Source organism: Coregonus clupeaformis, chromosome 10 (assembly GCF_020615455.1).
Source record: "Coregonus clupeaformis isolate EN_2021a chromosome 10, ASM2061545v1, whole genome shotgun sequence".
Taxonomy (NCBI): Eukaryota; Metazoa; Chordata; class Actinopteri; order Salmoniformes; family Salmonidae; genus Coregonus; species Coregonus clupeaformis.
Window position 1 is genome coordinate 46519333 of NC_059201.1, and position 18498 is coordinate 46537830.

The following is an 18498-nucleotide window of genomic DNA, read 5'->3' on the forward strand; positions in this document are numbered from 1 at the left end:
ATCAGGGACAGACTGATATTCTGCAAAAGGTACAGGGATTGGACTGCTGAGGACTGGAGTAAAGTCATTTTCTCTGATGAATCCCCTTTCCGATTGTTTGGGGCATCCGGAAAAAAGCTTGTCTGAAGAAGACAAGGTGAGCGCTACCATCAGTCCTGTGTCATGCCAACAGTAAAGCATCCTGAGACCATTCATGTGTGGGGTTGCTTCTCAGCCAACGGAGTGGGCTCACTCACAATTTTGCCTAAGAACACAGCCATGAATAAAGAATGGTACCAACACGTCCTCCGAGAGCAACTTCTCCCAACCATCCACAAACAGTTTGGTGACGAACAATGCCTTTTCCAGCATGATGGAGCAACTTGCCATAAGGCAAAAGTGATAACTAAGTTGCTCGGGGAACAAAACATCTAAATTTTGGGTCCATGGCCAGGAAACTCCCCAGACCTTAATCCCATTGAGAACTTGTGGTCAATCCTCAAGAGGCGGATGGACAAACAAAAACCCACAAATTCTGACAAACTCCAAGCATTGATTATGCAAGAATGGGCTACCATCAGTCAGGATGTGGCCCAGAAGTTAATTGACAGCATGCCAGGGCGGATTGCAGAGGTCTCGAAAAAGAAGGGTCAACACTGCAAATATTGACTCTTTGCATAAACTTAATGTAATTGTCAATAAAAGCCTTTGACACTTATGGAATGTTTGTAATTATACTTCAGTATACCATAGTAAAATCGGACAAAAATATCTAAAAACACTGAAGCAGCAAACTTTGTGAAGACCAATACTTTTGACCACGACTGTACTAGATGTTCTCGCTATACGCCCACCCATCCACCCCGACCAACTACCCTCCTTTTTTTTGTTGCCTTAAGTAACCTTCTGTGTTATGTAACCATTCCAAACCTAACATGTCATACTAATTTGAATGTTCTTGATTTACGTTTGCTATGTCAATGAGACCAGACTGACACAGCAGCTACTAATTTTAGAATAGGAGCCTTGGTGATTCCCCCTACCGCCACTCTGTCCCTTTCTCTCCCCTTCCCCGTTTCTCCAAACGGGTGGGCTGCGCACCCCTCCACCATGCTACCATCCCTCATTTCACACCTCACTAATGAACATCTCATGCCACAATATGCACACAATCTCATCAAGGAGCGGGACCAGCCTGTCGCACAGGGTACTCGGGCGCTTTCCTTAATGATTTCCTCAGACGTTATTACACCCGGGTCTCATCTACCCACACCTGAGCTCCCCGCTCCCAGCCTATAGGCCACATATGGTGCTGACACTCACAATACTAATGACAAAAGAAAACGCACCTTATGAATAAGTGACTTTGGAAAGTATTCATACCCCTTGACTTATTCCACATTTTGTTGTGTTACAGCCTGAATTCAAAATTGATTTTTTTTCACCCATCTACACACAATAATGCATAATGACAAAGTGAAAACATGTTTTTAGAAATGTTTGCACATTTATTGACAATTAAATACAGAAATATCTAATTTACAGAAGTATTCACATCGCTTTGCTATGGCACTCCATTTAGAGCTCAGGTGCATCCAATTTCGTTTGATCATCCTTGAGATGTCAATACAACTTCATTAGAGTCCACCTGTGGCCAATTCATTTGTTTGGACATGATTTAGAAAGAAACACACCTGTCTATATAAGGTTCCACAGTTGACAGTGCATGTCAGAGCAGAAACTATACCATGAATGCCAAGGAACTGTCCGTAGATCTCCGGGATAGAATTGTGATGAGACATATATCTGAGGAAGGGTATACAACAATTTGTTGAAAGTTTCCAAGAGCACAGTGGTCTCCATAATTGGGAAATTGAAAAAATATGAAACTACCCAGACTGCCTAGAGCTGGCCGTCTGACCAAACTGAGCAACCGGGCAAGAAAGACCTTGGTCAGGGAGGTGACCAAGAACCAAATGACCACTCTGACAGAACTACAGAGTGGTTGAGATGTGAGAACCTGCCAGAAGGACAACAGTCTCTACAGCACTTCACCAATCAGGGCTTTATGGGAGAGTGGCCAGACGGAAGCCATTCCTGAGAAAAAAGCACATGACAGCATGCCTGGAGTTTGCAAAAAGGCATATGAAACACTCTGAGAGCATAAGGCAAACTATTATGTGGTCTGTTGAGACTAAAATATAACTCTTTGGCCTGAATGCAAAGTCTGTAGAAAACCAGGCACAGCTCATCACCCATCTAACACCACCCCTACCGTGAAGCATGATGGTGGCAGCATCATGCTATGGCGATGCTTTTCAGTGGCAGGGACTAAGACTGGTAAGGATAGAGGGAACAATGAATGGAGCCAAATACAGGCAAATCCTTGATGATAAACTGCTTCAGATTGCAAACGATCTTAGATTGGGGCAAAGATTTATGTTCCAACAGGACTCCAAGCATACAGCCAAAGCAACGCTTGAATGGCTTCAGAACAATAATGTGAATGTCCAGACTTGAATCCCATTGAAAATCTGTGGAAAGACTTGAAGATTGCTATTTACCGCCACTCCACATCTAACTTAACAAAGCTTGAGAAAATCTGCAAGGAAGAATGGGAGAAAATCCCCATATCTAGATGTGCAAATCTGATACAGACGCAAGATGACTCAAAGCATGTTTTCATTTTGTCATTATGGGGTATTGTGTGTAGATGGGGTGAGAAAAAATATATATTTAATCCATTTTGAATTCAGGCTGTAACACAGCAAAATGTGGAATAAGTCAAGGGGTATGAATACTTTCTGAAGGCACTGTATAGCCTACCTATGACTTTAAATTTCAAAAGGAATTTTAAGTACATGCAAAAATACACTAATTAGACATGCAATGTTAGATTTGAGCACTATAACAAAGCACACCCACACAGGTCTACTGATTAACCATGTGTTAGACAATTAGCACTATTAGACATGCAAGACTAGACAGAACACACACATACTGTATATCATCATGGTTATTACTAGTCATAATGCAGCCATGTAGATTAGTGGTAGGCTAATTACTTGCATTCATGACTCTACATATGGGTTAATTTCCTCATATAGGCAAGTAATGGGCCTATTAGTATTATAACATTACGTTCTCCATTGCTTGTGTTGGAAAGTCAAAATCAGCTAATGGGCAAAGTTGAGTGTAGTTGAGATGAAAATGTACAAATATTTACTTTCACCTCATAAACTCCAATAAAAAGAGTTCACGTATGAAATGTATAGTCTGAAATGAGGAAGGAAGGAATTCAGCCCAATGTCGTTTGGAGAATGGGAAAGTGTTGTAGGCAGCAGTGGTAGCAAACAAAGTGAGTGAAATGGAGTCTAACTAATTCAGTATGCAGACTCACAGTGTATCTACAGTATTATTCCAAGACTGTCGTCTCGGCAGAGAGAGATAGGGCGGAGGGTTGAAAGTTGGATGTTGAGATGATGCTATTGTGGAACATACAAGAACGCCAGTGTGCTGGAGTTTCTTTTTCAAATATAGTATTTTTTTCCCTCTATGCACCTAAAACTATACAATGTATGAATAACCCTCTTTTCAATTGGATGCTGAGAAGATGAAATATCAGACAATGTAGACTCTCTGTAGATCTACATCTCAGTGTACAATGCATTCTCAACCAAATAATTTAGTAGTTATACATTTTTCTCTGGAGAAGTCTACAGGGAAAATTACTAAATAATTAAAACCAACTTGTACATATCCAAATGATTTGAAAAGTGTTTTTGATACTATCATCTTATACATCAATGTTGTTTATATGCTGTTTTAGTTATAATATTTGGTCCACCTAGGCAGTGGAATGTCCAGAACATTTTGAATGGGGTGGCCAAGGTGAGGCACAGACCCAGTTTAGGGGGGCCATAACATTTTCAGGTTTCAAGTTTTAATGTCACGTGCACAAGAACAGTGAAATGCCTTTCTTGCAAACTTCAAACCCAACAATGCAGTAATCAATATCAATGTAGCACTAAAAATAAGAAAAACACACAATAAATAAAAATAAGAAAAACACAAGAAAGTAAGAAGCTATATACAGGGTCAGTTCCAATACCATATTTGTGCAGGGATATTGGAGTGATAGTGGTAGATATGTATAGGGGTAAGGTGACTAGGCATCAGGATATTTGATAAACAGAGTGGCAGCGTAAATGATGATTGTATGTGAGTGTGTGCGTGTGCAGAGTCAGTATAAATGTGTGTGCATGTTATACGTGTGTGAGTGTGCATACAGACAGTGCAGAAATAAAAACATTTATACAAGGGTCAACTCAGATAGTCTGTGTAGCCATTGTGTTAGCTATTTAGCAGTCATATGGCCTGGGGATAGAAGCTATTCAGGTGCATGTTGGTGTCAGACTTGATGCACCGCTTGCCATGCGGAAGCAGAGAGAACAGTCTATGGCTTGGGTGGCTGGAGTCTTTAACGATTTTCTGGGCCTTCCTTTCACACCACCTGATATATAGAGGTCCTGGATGACAGGGAGCTCGGTGATGTACTAGGCTGTTCGCACCACCCTCTGTAGCGCCATGCGATTGAGGATGGTGCTGTTGCCATACCAAGCAGTGATACAGCCAGTCAAGATGCTCTCAATGGTGTAGTTGTAGAACTTTTTGAGGATTTGAGGGCCCATACCAAACCTTTTCAACTTCTTGAGGGGGAAGAGACACTGTCACGCATTCTTCATAACTGTGTGCGTGTTAGTGGACCATTTTAAGTCCTTAGTGATTTGGACAGTGAGGAAGTTGAAGCTCCCGACCCACTCCACTGCAGCCCCATCGATGTGGATGGGGGCGTGCTCACGTTGGCCTCGGGGAGCGAGATCACTCAGTCCTCTGAGTTGGTGACAGCCCTCACACCTGGCACAATGTTATTGTCGAAGCGTGCATAAAATGCATTGAGTTCATCTGGTAGAGAGGCATCGTTGGGCAGATCACAGCTGGGTCTTCCTTTGTAATCCGTAATGTACTGTAGCCCTTGCCTCATGCGGCTGGCGTCGGAGCCTGTGTAATATGACTCCACCTTATTCCTATGGTGTCCTTTTGCTCATTTGATGAATCTGCGCAGGTCATAGCAGGACTTCTTGTACTTGTTCCTGTCCTCAGCCATAGCCTCAGGATTCTCTGCGATAGCCCTGTTTGCGGTAGCCCGTGATTTTGGAATGAGATGTTGTCTAAATACTTTTGATTATGTAGTGTATAAGCCCATGTTGAGCAACATTTATACTGAACAATAAACATTTAAAAATGTAAATAAATTCTTATTTACAATGATGGCCTACCAAGACGAATGCAATTGCATAAGAAAACAAAGTTTTGAGGGCCTCTATTAAAAAGAGGTGGATCCCTTCAGCTTTCTATAGGCTTACTATATTTATTTATCAACTTTCCTAATATTAAGCACATTGCTTCGCTTTACAACCGGAGTGGCCTACCTGGCTGGCATGAAAATGAACCACAGCAAAAGCGTCCTCCATTTGCTATTTTAGTGCATACGGATGACATGTCTTTTTTTCCCCTGGCATGATAATGCTCATTCTAAATCAAAACACATTTCACACATATACTGTATGATTTAGTATTCAGTGCCAGTCAAACGTTTGGACACACCTACTCATTCAAGGGTTTTTCTTTATTTTTTATATTTTCTACATTGTAGAATAATAGTGAAGACATCAAAACTACGAAATAACACATATGGAATCATGTAGTAACCAAAAAAGTGTTAAACAAATCAAAATATATTTTTGATTTTAGATTCTTCAAAGTAGCCACTCTTTGCCTTGATGACAGCTTTGCACACTCTTGGCATTCTCGCAACCAGCTTAATGAGGAATGCTTTTCCAACAGTCTTGAATGAGTTCCCACATATGCTGAGCACTTATTGGCTGCTTTTCCTTCACTCTGCAGTCCAACTCATCCCAAACCATCTCCATTGGATTGAGGTCGGGTGATTGTGGAGGCCAGGTCATCTGATGCAGCACTCCATCACGCTCCTTCTTGGTCAAATAGCCCTTAAACAGCCTGGAGGTGTGCTTTGGTTCATTGTTTTGTTGAAAAACAAATTATAGTCCCACTAAGCGCAAACCAGATGGGATGGCATATCGCTGCAGAATGCTGTGGTAGCCATGCTGGTTAAGTGTGCCTTGAATTTTTTATTAATCACTGACAGTGTCACCAGCAATCACCCCCACACCATCACACCTCCTCCTCCATGCTTCATGGTGGGAACCACACATGTGGAGATCATCTGTTCACCTACTCTGCTTCTCACAAAGACACAGCGGTTGGAACCAAAAATCTCAAATTTGGACTCATCAGACCAAAGGACAGATTTCCACCAGTCTAATGTCCATTGCTCATGTTTCTTGGCCCAAGCAAGTCTCTTCTTATTATTGGTGTCCTTTAGTAGTGGTTTCTTCGCAGCAATTCGACCATGAAGGCCTGATTCACGTAGTCTCCTCTGTACTGCCAAATTCTCTAAAACAACATTGGAGGCGGCTTATGGTAAAGAAATGAACATTAAATTATCTGGCAACAGTTCTGGTGGACATTCCTGCAGTCAGCATGCCAATTGCATGCTCCCTCAAAACTTGAGACATCTGTGGCATTGTGATGTGTGACAAAACTGCACATTTTAGAGTGGCCTTTTATTGTCCCCAGCATGAGCTGCACCTGTGTAATGATCATGCTGCTTAATCAGCTTCTTAATATGCCACACCTGTCAGGTGGATGGATTATTTTGGCAAAGGAGAAATGCTCACTAACAGGGATGTAAACAAATTTGTGCAGAACATTTGTGAGAAATAAGCTTTTTGTGAGTATGGAACATTTCTGGGATCTTTTATTTCTACTCATGAAACATAGGACCAACACTTTACAAGTTGCATTGATATTTTTGTTCAGTATACAGTGGGGAAAAAAAGTATTTAGTCAGCCACTAATTGTGCAAGTTCTCCCACTTAAAAAGATGAGAGAGGCCTTTAATTTTCATCATAGGTACACGTCAACTATGACAGACAAATTGAGAAAAAAAATCCAGAAAATCACATTGTAGGATTTTTAATGAATTTATTTGCAAATTATGGTGGAAAATAAGTATTTGGTCACCTACAAACAAGCAAGATTTCTGGCTCTCACAGACCTGTAACTTCTTCTTTAAGAGGCTCCTCTGTCCTCCACTTGCTACCTGTATTAATGGCACCTGTTTGAAATTGTTATCAGTATAAAAGACACCTGTCCACAACCTCAAACAGTCACACTCCAAACTCCACTATGGCCAAGACCAAAGAGCTGTCAAAGGACACCAGAAACAAAATTGTAGACCTGCACCAGGCTGGGAAGACTGAATCTGCAATAGGTAAGCAGCTTGGTTTGAAGAAATCAACTGTGGGAGCAATTATTAGGAAATGGAAGACATACAAGACCACTGATAATCTCCCTCGATCTGGGGCTCCACGCAAGATCTCACCCTGTGGGGTCACAATGATCACAAGAACGGTGAGCAAAAATCCCAGAACCACACGGGGGGGACCTAGTGAATGACCTGCAGAGAGCTGGGACCAAAGTAACAAAGCCTACCATCAGTAACACACTACGCCGCCAGGGACTCAAATCCTGCAGTGCCAGACGTGTCCCCCCTGCTTAAGCCAGTACATGTCCAGGCCCGTCTGAAGTTTGCTAGAGTGCATTTGGATGATCCAGAAGAGGATTGAGAGAATGTCATATGGTCAGATGAAACCAAAATATAACTTTTTGGTAAAAACTCAACTCGTCGTGTTTGGAGGACAAAGAATGCTGAGTTGCATCCAAAGAACACCATACCTACTGTGAAGCATGGGGGTGGAAACATCATGCTTTGGGGCTGTTTTTCTGCAAAGGGACCAGGACGACTGATCCATGTAAAGGAAAGAATGAATGGGGCCATGTATCGTGAGATTTTGAGTGAAAACCTCCTTCCATCAACAAGGGCATTGAAGATGAAACGTGGCTGGGTCTTTCAGCATGACAATGATCCCAAACACACCGCCCGGGCAACGAAGGAGTGGCTTCGTAAGAAGCATTTCAAGGTCCTGGAGTGGCCTAGCCAGTCTCCAGATCTCAACCCCATAGAAAATCTTTGGAGGGAGTTGAAAGTCTGTGTTGCCCAGCGACAGCCCCAAAACATCACTGCTCTAGAGGAGATCTGCATGGAGGAATGGGCCAAAATACCAGCAACAGTGTGTGAAAACCTTGTGAAGACTTACAGAAAACGTTTGACCTGTGTCATTGCCAACAAAGGTTATATAACAAAGTATTGAGAAACTTTTGTTATTGACCAAATACTTATTTTCCACCATAATTTGCAAATAAATTCATTAAAAATCATACAATGTGATTTTCTGGAATTGTTTTCTCTCATTTTGTCTGTCATAGTTGACGTGTACCTATGATGAAAATTACAGGCCTCTCTCATCTTTTTAAGTGGGAGAACTTGCACAATTGGTGGCTGACTAAATACTTTTTTCCCCCACTGTATACAGTTGAAGTCGGAGGTTTACATACACCTTAGCCAAATACATTTAAACTCAGTTTTTCACAATTCCTGACATTTAATCCTAGTAAAAATTCCCTGTCTTTAGTCAGTTAAGATCACCACTTTATTTTAAGAATGTGAAATGTCAGAATAATAGTAGAGAGAATGATTTATTTAAATGTTTATTTATTTAATCACATTCCCAGTGGGTCAGAAGTTTACATACACTCAATTAGTATTTGGTAGTGTTGCCTTTAAATTGTTTAACTTGGGTCAAACATTTCAGGTAGCCTTCCACATGCTTCCCACAATAAGTTGGGTGAATTTTGGCCCATTCCTCCTGACATTCCTCCTAACTCCTGAGTGGCGCAGTGGTCTAAGGCACTGCATCGCAGTGCTAACTGTGCCACTAGATCCTGGTTTGAATCCAGGCTCTGTCGCAGCCGGCCGCGACCGGGAGACTCATGGGCGGCGCACAATTGGCCCAGGGTAGGGTAGGGAATGGCCGGCAGGGATGTAGCTCAGTTGATAGAGCATGGCGTTTGCAACGCCAGGGTTGTGGGTTCGATTCCCACGGGGGGCCAGTATAAAAAAAAATATGTATTCACTAACTGTAAGTTGCTCTGGATAAGAGCGTCTGCTAAATGACTAAAAAAATAAAAATAAATAAAAAATAGCTGGTGTAACTGAGTCAGGTTTGTAGGCCTCCTTGCTCGCACACACTTTTTCAGTTCTGGCCACACATTTTTTATAGGATTGAGGTCAGGGCTTTGTGATGGCCACTCCAATACCTTGACTTTGTTGTCCTTAAGCCATTTTGCCACAACTTTGGAAGTATGCTTGGGGTCATTGTCTATTTGGGAGACCCATTTGCGACCAAGCTTTAACTTCCTGACTGATGTCTTGAGATTGCTTCAATATATCCACACAATTTTCCTTCCTCATGATGCCATCTATTTTGTGAAGTACACCAGTCCCTCCTGCAGCAAAGCACCCCCACAGCATGATGCTGCCACCCCCTTGCTTCACGGTTGGGATGGTGTTCTTCGGCTTGCAAGTACCCCCTTTTTCCTCCAAACATAACTATGGTCATTATGGCCAAACAGTTATATTTTTGTTTCATCAGACCAGAGGACATTTCTCCAAAAAGTACGATCTTTGTCCCCATGTGCAGTTGCAAACCGTAGTCTGGCATTTTTTATGGCGGTTTTGGAGCAGTGGCTTCTTCCTTGCTGAGCGGCCTTTCAGGTTATGTCGATATAGGACTCGTTTTACTGTGTATATAGATACTTTTGTACCTGTTTCCTCCAGCATCTTCACAAGGTCCTTTGCTGTTGTTCTGGGATTGATTTGCACTTTTCGCACCAAAGTACGTTCATCTCTAGGAGACAGAACGCGTCTCCTTCCTGAGCTGTATGACGGCTGCGTGGTCCCATGGTGTTTATACTTGCGTACTATTGTTTGTACAGATTTGCTCCCAAGGATGAACCAGACTTGTGGAGGTCTACAATTTTTTGAGGTCTTGGCTGATTTCTTTTCATTTTCCCATGATGTCAAGCAAAGAGGCACTGAGTTTGAAGGTAGGCCTTGAAATACATCCACAGGTACACCTCCAATTGACTCAAATAATGTCAATTAGCCTATCAGAAGCTTCCAAAGCCATGACGTCATATTCTGGAATTTTCCAAGCTGTTTAAAGGCACAGTCAACTTAGTGTATGTAAACTTCTGACCCACTAGAATTGCGATACAGTGAATTATAAGTGAAATAATCTGTCTGTAAACAATTGTTGGAAAGATTACTTGTGTCATGCACAAAGTAGATGTTCTAACCGACTTGCCAAAACTATAGTTTGTTAACAAGAAATTTGTGGAGTGGTTGAAAAATGAGTTTTAATGACTCCAACCTAAGTGTATGTAAACTTCCGACTTCAACTGTATGTTTTGATAAGGTTTGTATCGCAACTAAAGTTTCCAAATAACTCAAGCATAGCCTATAGGCCTAGGACCCCTGGAACAGCGTTGGAGAGCCCATAGCCTACAGGGCGTAGTGAAGTGTTTTTTTTAAAGCTCAGTATTGTGCAACTGTGTGTGAAAACAGAGTTTTGACTGGCCACTATTTAAAAGAACATCCCAGCTTTCTCGTGTTACATTATCCATGGTATGACCATCTTAAAACAATTCCATATGTTAGCTTAGTCCCAATTGGGATCTAAACAGAGTGTTCCATATTAAACCAACACCAAACACAAAAACAGAAAGACAATCACATTCATAAGGTTGTTACTGTATTCAATTAAAAAAATAAAGAAGCATCCACCACATTTTCATCTACTCAAATGTGTTTAGGTCATTTTACTAGAAGCATGTAAATAAAAAATCTGCTTTTCTATTAAACCATGGCTTGCTAAATTAAATGAGCATTTGCAACAATGTCCAACGACATGTGTTTGTAGTAACAGGATTTCAAATTCATTTATTTGGCACAGTTCCAGGAAGTTTATCCTTTCCCATCATTCCCATCGTCCCCATCTCTTTACATGGCAGATGGATGTGCTCATTTTTCAGACCTAATACCCCTGAGCTAATCTCCTCACCCCATCCTCATCCCCTCTCACTTTTTCCTCTGTGCTGTGCCTTCAAAACTTCTCATCCCAGTCCGTCTTGGCTTATCCCAAAAGACCTAACCTCCTTTTTCCTCTCCCCTCCTCCTCCCCACCCTTCCCTAGATTTTCAAGCCTTGAGCCCTCAAAGATTGGGGCAAAACGTTATTTCTCCCTTCACCAAACCCAACCTCACCCCCTCTGCTCAGAATTGAGAGCTTGGCCTGAAACCCCTCAGTCTGCCACTTCACCCCCTACGTCTCCCCTCACTCCCCTCTCTCCCTCATTCCTCACCCCTCCATCCCTCCCTCCTCACCCCTCCTGTGGAGAGCTCCACCCTCTCCCCCTCCCTCTCCCTGTCTCTCTGCAAGTCCCTTGTGTCGTATTAATTTCCATTCTGACTGCATGGGCCACGCGACCCTCCACAGATCATCTCCGGCCTGTAACTTGTCAGACACTACCACGGTGTGTGTGTGTTTGTGTGTGTGTGTGTGTGTGTGTGTGTGTGTGTGTGTGTGTGTGTGTGTGTGTGTGTGTGTGTGTGTGTGTGTGTGTGTGCGTGTGCATGTGTGTGGGGGCTGGGATGAATAGGGATCGATGAGAAATGTGACATGATATAGGACATTACATTCACTACGTTCATTAAACAGATGCTCTTACTTATAGTGACTTACATGAAGTGCAAATTAATTATAGGCTCTGTATTGTACACAGCCTGATGGAGGTTCATACTGTCAATGTTTTTTCTAGGTAATGCCAACATAACATTTAGTTTTGAAACGATGTTTTTCTATCCTCACATAAGAGCGCATTTGTAGAAGTACGTTTTGTTCTGTTTTTGTCTACGGTATCTTCTGTCCAACAAATCACCATGGATACCGCAGAATGTGAATGACGTTCAGCAACTCTTGGAGGACAATGGATGTTGACTAGAAAAATATTGCTTTACTATTTGACTATTTAACCAGAAGAAAAAAAACATATTTATTATTAAAAGTGTAATAATTGTCCTCATGATATGCCCATGCATGTATCCTTACTGTAGAGTGGGTCTACCTCACAGAATGACATAGGATCTCTATGGCCTACCCTTTGTCTATAGATTATATTTTTGTGTTGATTTATGTGAAAAAACAGATAATGATACATTTCAAGCTTAATCTCTTAAATATCCTACTACGGTAGGGCCTGGTTTAAATGTGACAGGTCCTTCTTCAGAATCCCTCTCTCCTTGGAGTATTGATAATATCAGAGTGTCATCATCATTCATGGCCTCCAGTATAGAAAGTTTATGAGTCAGCCTGCTAACAGACAGAGAGACAGACACACCCTCACTCCAGGCCCCACTCACTCTCTTCTCCCCTAAGGCTGCTTGGGGCCATCTGTTTCTGCAGGGGATCAATAGTTGTGATTTCTAATGATGTCTAAAAGCCCAGTAGAAACCTGAGAGGTATCTGAGCTCAGGGCTACACTGTCCTGTCATAGACAGGGCTATCACTCAGTGTGATGGCCACTGAGCTGACCATCACTGAGAGGGTCAGCCCCAGCCCCAGCCCCAGCCGGGTAAACCTGCTGACCTACTGGATCAACCTAAGGCCTAACATGAATGTCGGCTGTGCACAGTAGATCACCTACTGGGTGGTGATTAATGGTGGTAATGCAACATGTAGAATAGTCAGGAAATGAGCAGAAAATCCCAGCCGATGTTCTTTGGTCAGAGGCAATAGGAAGTGCACCACTGCGCTTAGCCGACGTTCGTGTTGGTCCAACCAGTGTTTAATTTGAGCCGGATCCTGCCAGAACATGATCCGGCACCTCTCAGGTTTGACTTTGATCGTTCTGGGACCTATTTTCCCTAATCCGGTACCTCTTACGGCATGATTTATTAATTGTTTCACTGTTCGCACTGTAAACATTCTAATAAAAGCGATTAGCGTTAAATGAAGTTGCCTCCTCATTATTTCTCCTGCCCCCTAGAAAGACCATCATGTAAAAGCACGGTGATCCTTCTGTGTAATCATCCTATCCTGCCACACTGATTCCAGACCTGCTCGCTTATTTGTACATAGAGGTTATGGGGAGGGCCAGTGGGGTAAGTAACTGATCTTGACACAGGTCTTGGTAGTATTGGTCAGCTAGTGAAGAGGTCCCTACATAACCACATTAATTAGCCTAGGGTAGTCGTCTCCCTACTGAATTTGAAACGTGGGAAAGCCAAATAAAAAATAGATAAGAAAAGGCAATCGAGTTTGATTACATTTTTCAAGTCCAGAAATCCAGAGAAAGATGATGAATCGAACCCAGAATGAGCCAGAGATCTGTAAGTGCTGGAGGAGAGGAGTGAGGGGAAAACTGTTCCTGATGGCGATGCCTTAGCATGCAGCCAAGCTAATCCCGCCAGTTCAGCATCACCACCGGCACCTCCACTAGCTGGTAGCCTACTAGCGAGTCAGACTCAGCGGCAGAGGGAGATGGGGAGTTGTGGGGGACAGTGCATCATCCACTGACGAAGTGCTCGGAGCAGGTGCAATTTGCAGTTCATCAACAAGCATATTTATAACCCCTGGCTTGTCATGCAGAATTCAAAGCTGGGCTGTACAACATGCAAAAAGGTAGGGAGCTTGGGTCTAGAAACGACTGGAGGGATTCAACTAGCAACAGAGTGGGTGGAATGTACAGTAGCATCCTCTGCCTCAGACTTAAAAAGAAACAAACAAAGAGCCCTCAGGCAAAAGGGTTTTGAACATGCCAGAACCAAGTCCTCCCGAGTGGCCCAGCGGACTAAGGCATTGCATCTCAGTGCTTGAGGCGTCACTATGGACACCCTGGTTCGATTCCAGGCTGTATCACAACCGGCCATGATTGGGTGTCCCATAGCGCGGTGCACAATTGGCCCAGCATCGTCCGGGTTTGGCTGGTGTAGTCCGTCATTTTAAGTAAGAGTTTGTTCTTAACTGACTTGCCTAGTTAAATCAACAAAATTCAAAGGTGCATTTGGTGGCAGCAAGCCTTGTAGACAAGGCTAAAGAGGACACCCAGGGTATAGTTAACACTCAAAATGAAAAAATAGGCTTTACAGGCAGGGTCTTCCCGAACAGCCTCAGAAGGAGGCTAAATGTCACAGGCCCACTCATGGCTTTGAGAAATTGACTTTCAGGTGTTAAAAGGACTTGACACGGCAAGAGTCAATGCGGGATTTTTTGAAAATTAAGGTATAATTATTATTGTTTTACAAACTTGTTCTACACTGTGAAATTAATCTAAATATGTGTGTCATATTATCACACAGGCAGGAGGCCTATATATTCTCATATGTGTGTTCTGCTGTAGCCCACATTGATTTATTTTATTTTAAGTTATGTTCCGATATTGTGATATTTGCTCTACTGTTACATTGATGTCTTGAAAATTATATGAAACTTGGGTCTTATAAGCCCCACAGCTGAGGATGTGTGCATTTGCATATGGCCGGTGTTATGCAGTGATGTCTAGAAAATTAGGCCATAAGAAATTCGGACCTGTGTAAGCCCCACAGCTATACTCAAGTATGTGGGCATACTGCAGTGACATCTAAAATGCTTTGAATTAATCAGCAACTTGGAGTGCTGTCCATTTCACCACCGTAGATAGTAGGCTACTTGGCTGTTTACTCTGTCTGCTGCGCTGCTATGTTGTGTTTGACACTTTTTTTCTCAATGTGTTCCGATACCCCAGAGCCCCCCGGATACCCTCCTCTCGCGCTCACTATGTGTTCCGGGACCTCCCGATTTACAAATCAAGCACTGGGTCCAATTTATCGTAAGCCTACGTCTCTTTGATCTGAGGCGCATCCTACAAAGCAAGCTAGATCGACTCAGGGTTTTCTAAAGCTAACCAGCTTCAGTTAGCTTCACATTCATTCCTCCTGTTACAGGAGGGGGTCGCAGTTCCGGAGCGACCCACTAGGTGTCATCCTCAGACAACCTTAGGCCCCTCCTCACTCACAGTCGGGACTAATCATCATCCTATTGGTGTCACCTATGTCTATCGGTTCACCTGTGTATTTATGCCCTCACTTCCCTGTGTTCCCTTGCACAGTTTTCTCTGCTAGTTTCTCTATATGCAGCAGTACTACTCAGTGTCTGATTGGAGATCTATGTACAGGTACTTGAGAAGTGTTCTCCCTGTTTTGTTATTTGTGTCAGTCTTAGGTAGTATTTTGTATTTTGGCTGTCAGCCGGTTTTTTTGTGACATATTTGCTCCGTTATTTTGTATTTTGGCTTCGGGACCACCAGTAAAGATCCTTGTTTCACCATCTCTACCTACTGCCTACTGTATATCCTGCACTGCACCCGGGTCACACCTCACCCAACTGAGCCAATATGGACCCAGCGGAGGCAGCAGTATCGGAGCGCATTGGCAACACAGGGAGCTATGCTGAACCAACACGACCGCAGCCTGCAGCAGATCACCGAGAATATCCGCCAGCTGACGATCGCCGTGCAGAGCCGGGTGGACACCCGACCAGCCCCGGCAGCCGGCGGAGCAGAAGCCGCGGCAGCGCCGTCTCCAGTCTCGCTTGAGGTATGACGGACGTCCAGAGGGCTGCAGGGAATTCCTCTCCCAGTGTTCCCTGGTATTCAGCCTACAGCCCTCCTCCTTCCCGACGGAGCAGGACCGGGTGGCCTACATCATCACTCTGTTGATGGGTCGGGCCCTTTCCTGGGCTAGCGCAGAGTGGGGGAGCCAAACTCCGGCATGCTCCGACTCCTACGAATTCACCCGGGAGCTAGGCAAGGTGTTCGATACCTCTCGGGTGGTGTCTGGGCACGAGGCCGGGGGGCGGCTCACGGCCTGTCGGCAGGGTGATCGTTCGGTGGCGTACTACTCCGTGGAGTTCTGGACATGGGCTCGAGAGGCAGGATGGGAGGAGGCCGCCCTGGTCATCCTTTACGCCCAGGGGCTATCGGAGGGGATGAAGGACGAACTCTCCTTCAGGGAACTGGATGGCCTCGTCGAACTCTAAGTGCGGGTAGACAATCAGGCGTATGAGAGAGGGATGACCCAAGGCGCGCCTCCGCGTCCCCCTATCAACCCGGAGGCTTTCCACCGATTCAGGGACGAGACGCCTCAGGAGGAGGCTATGCATCTGGGGGCAGCGCGCTTGTCCAGGATGGAGAGGCAGAGGCGTCTGTGCCAGGGACGTTGCCTGTACTGCGGCTAAGCAGGTCACCACTGCGACTCTTGCCCAGAGAAGCCAAGAAACGGGAGGGCTTGCTAGTATCGGGAGGGGTGCTAGTGAGTCAGAACCGAAACCCCAACTCCAGAGACTCCAGGACTTTTCTCCCCATCAGGGTTCAGTGGGCCCGCGCTGCCTACCTCCCTAGCGGTGCTTGCCACCGGGAGGACAGCGGCTACAGACTCCGTCACCGGCCTAGACCTGGCAGGCGTTCCCCGGCAGTATAGGGATCTGGGGGAGGTGTTTAGGAAGAGGCGTGCCAAGGGCTTACCTTCTCACAGGCCTTACGACTGCGCTATCAATCTCCTGCCGGGCGCCATGCCCGCACGACGGCGACAGTTTTCCTTGTCCCGGCCGGAGATGCTGGCCATGAGGAAGTATATTGATGAGGCACTCTTCTTCATGGGGAAAAAGGACGGTGGGCAGAGGCCGTGCATTGATTACCGGGCACTCAACGACATCACGGTTAAGAACCGCTACCCACTCCCCCTGATGAAGACGGCATTCGAGTTGTTGCTGGGAGCCCGGGTCTTCACCAAGCTGGACTTAAGTAATGCCTACAACCTGGTGAGGAATCGGGAGGGGGACGAGTGGAAGACGGCTTTTAACACACCCAGTGGATATTACGAGTACCAAGTCATGCCGTTCGGTCTAGCCAACGCACCTGCGGTGTTCCAGGCATTGGTCAATGACGTGCTCCGGGACCTCCTCAACTACATCGTCCTCGTGTATTTGGATGACATCCTAATATTTTCGAAGGACATGAGTGAACACCAGCAGCACGTTCGGCAGGTCCTTCAACACCTGTCGGCTGTCCCCGGCTGAGCGGAATTACGATGTGGGGAACCGTGAGCTGCTAACGGTCAACCTCGCCCTGGGGGAGTGGAGGCATTGGCTAGAGGGGGCCGCCCATCCATTCGTCGTATGGACTGACCACAAGAACTTAGCCTATATTCAGGGGGCCAAGATTCTCAACTCGCGCCAGGCCAGGTGGGCATTGTTCTTCACCAGGTTCCGGTTCAAAATCTCACACTGTGGACCTGGTGGAGAGGGACGACCCCATTGTCCCCAACGCCCTGAGTTCTACCCCAGTTTCGTGAGGAATTGATAGGCTGGTAAGAGCAGCGCTACAGCAGGAGCCCCATCCGGGCGGAGGTCCATCGGGGAGGATGTACATACACAAGGTTGCGCGCTCGCGACTGCATCAGTTGGATGGCTGGCGTCCGACCTCACCAGCCATCTGGGGGGCGCCAGGACGTTGGAGTTCCTGCGTAGGAGGTTCTGGTGGCCATCTGCTGAGGGGGATATGCGCGCCTTCGTGGCTGCTTGCCAGGTGTGCGTGCGCACGAAGAGCTCACGTCAGCCCGCGGCAGGGCTGCTCCGACCCCTGCCTATCCCCAACCGCCCCGGTCCCACATCTCGCTGGAGTTAATTTCTGCCCTACGCCCCTCTGATGGATACACAGTCATCCTGGTCGTTGTGGACCGGTTCTCGAAGGCAGCCCGCTTCATTCCCCTTCCCAAACTCCGGACAGCCCGGGAGGCGGCTAAGTTGGTGGTGCAGCACGTTTTCCGAGTCCATAGCCTTCCCCAAGATGTTGTGTCGGATCAGGGCCCTCAGTTCGCCTCCAGGTTCTGGAAGATGTTTGCCACCTGCTTCGGTGCCTCCATCAGCTTGTCTTCCAGCTTCCATCCCCAGTCAAACGGGCAGACGGAGCGCGTCTGCCAGGATCTGGAGGGGATGCTGAGGTGCTACACCTCCAGCAACCCAGCTATGTGGAGTCAGCGACTGGCGTCGGCAGAGTACGCCCACAACACCCTTCTCTGCTCGTCCACCGGCCTGTCCCTCTTCCAGTGCCAATACGGGTACCAACCCACCCCTATTCCTCGAGCAAGAGGAGGCGGCGGTCCCGTCGGTTTAGGCCCACATCAGTCGCTGTCGCCGCACCTGGAGGCAGGTACGGGCGGCGCTTAAGCGGGCCTCGGTCAGGTCTCAACATTAGGCCAACCGCAGGCGTCGCCGGGCCCCGGGCTTTTTCCCGGGACAGAGGGTGTGGCTCTCCACGCTGGATCTTCCCCTCCGCGTGGAGTCCAGGAAGCTGTTCGTCGGGCCGTTCAGAGTGGTCC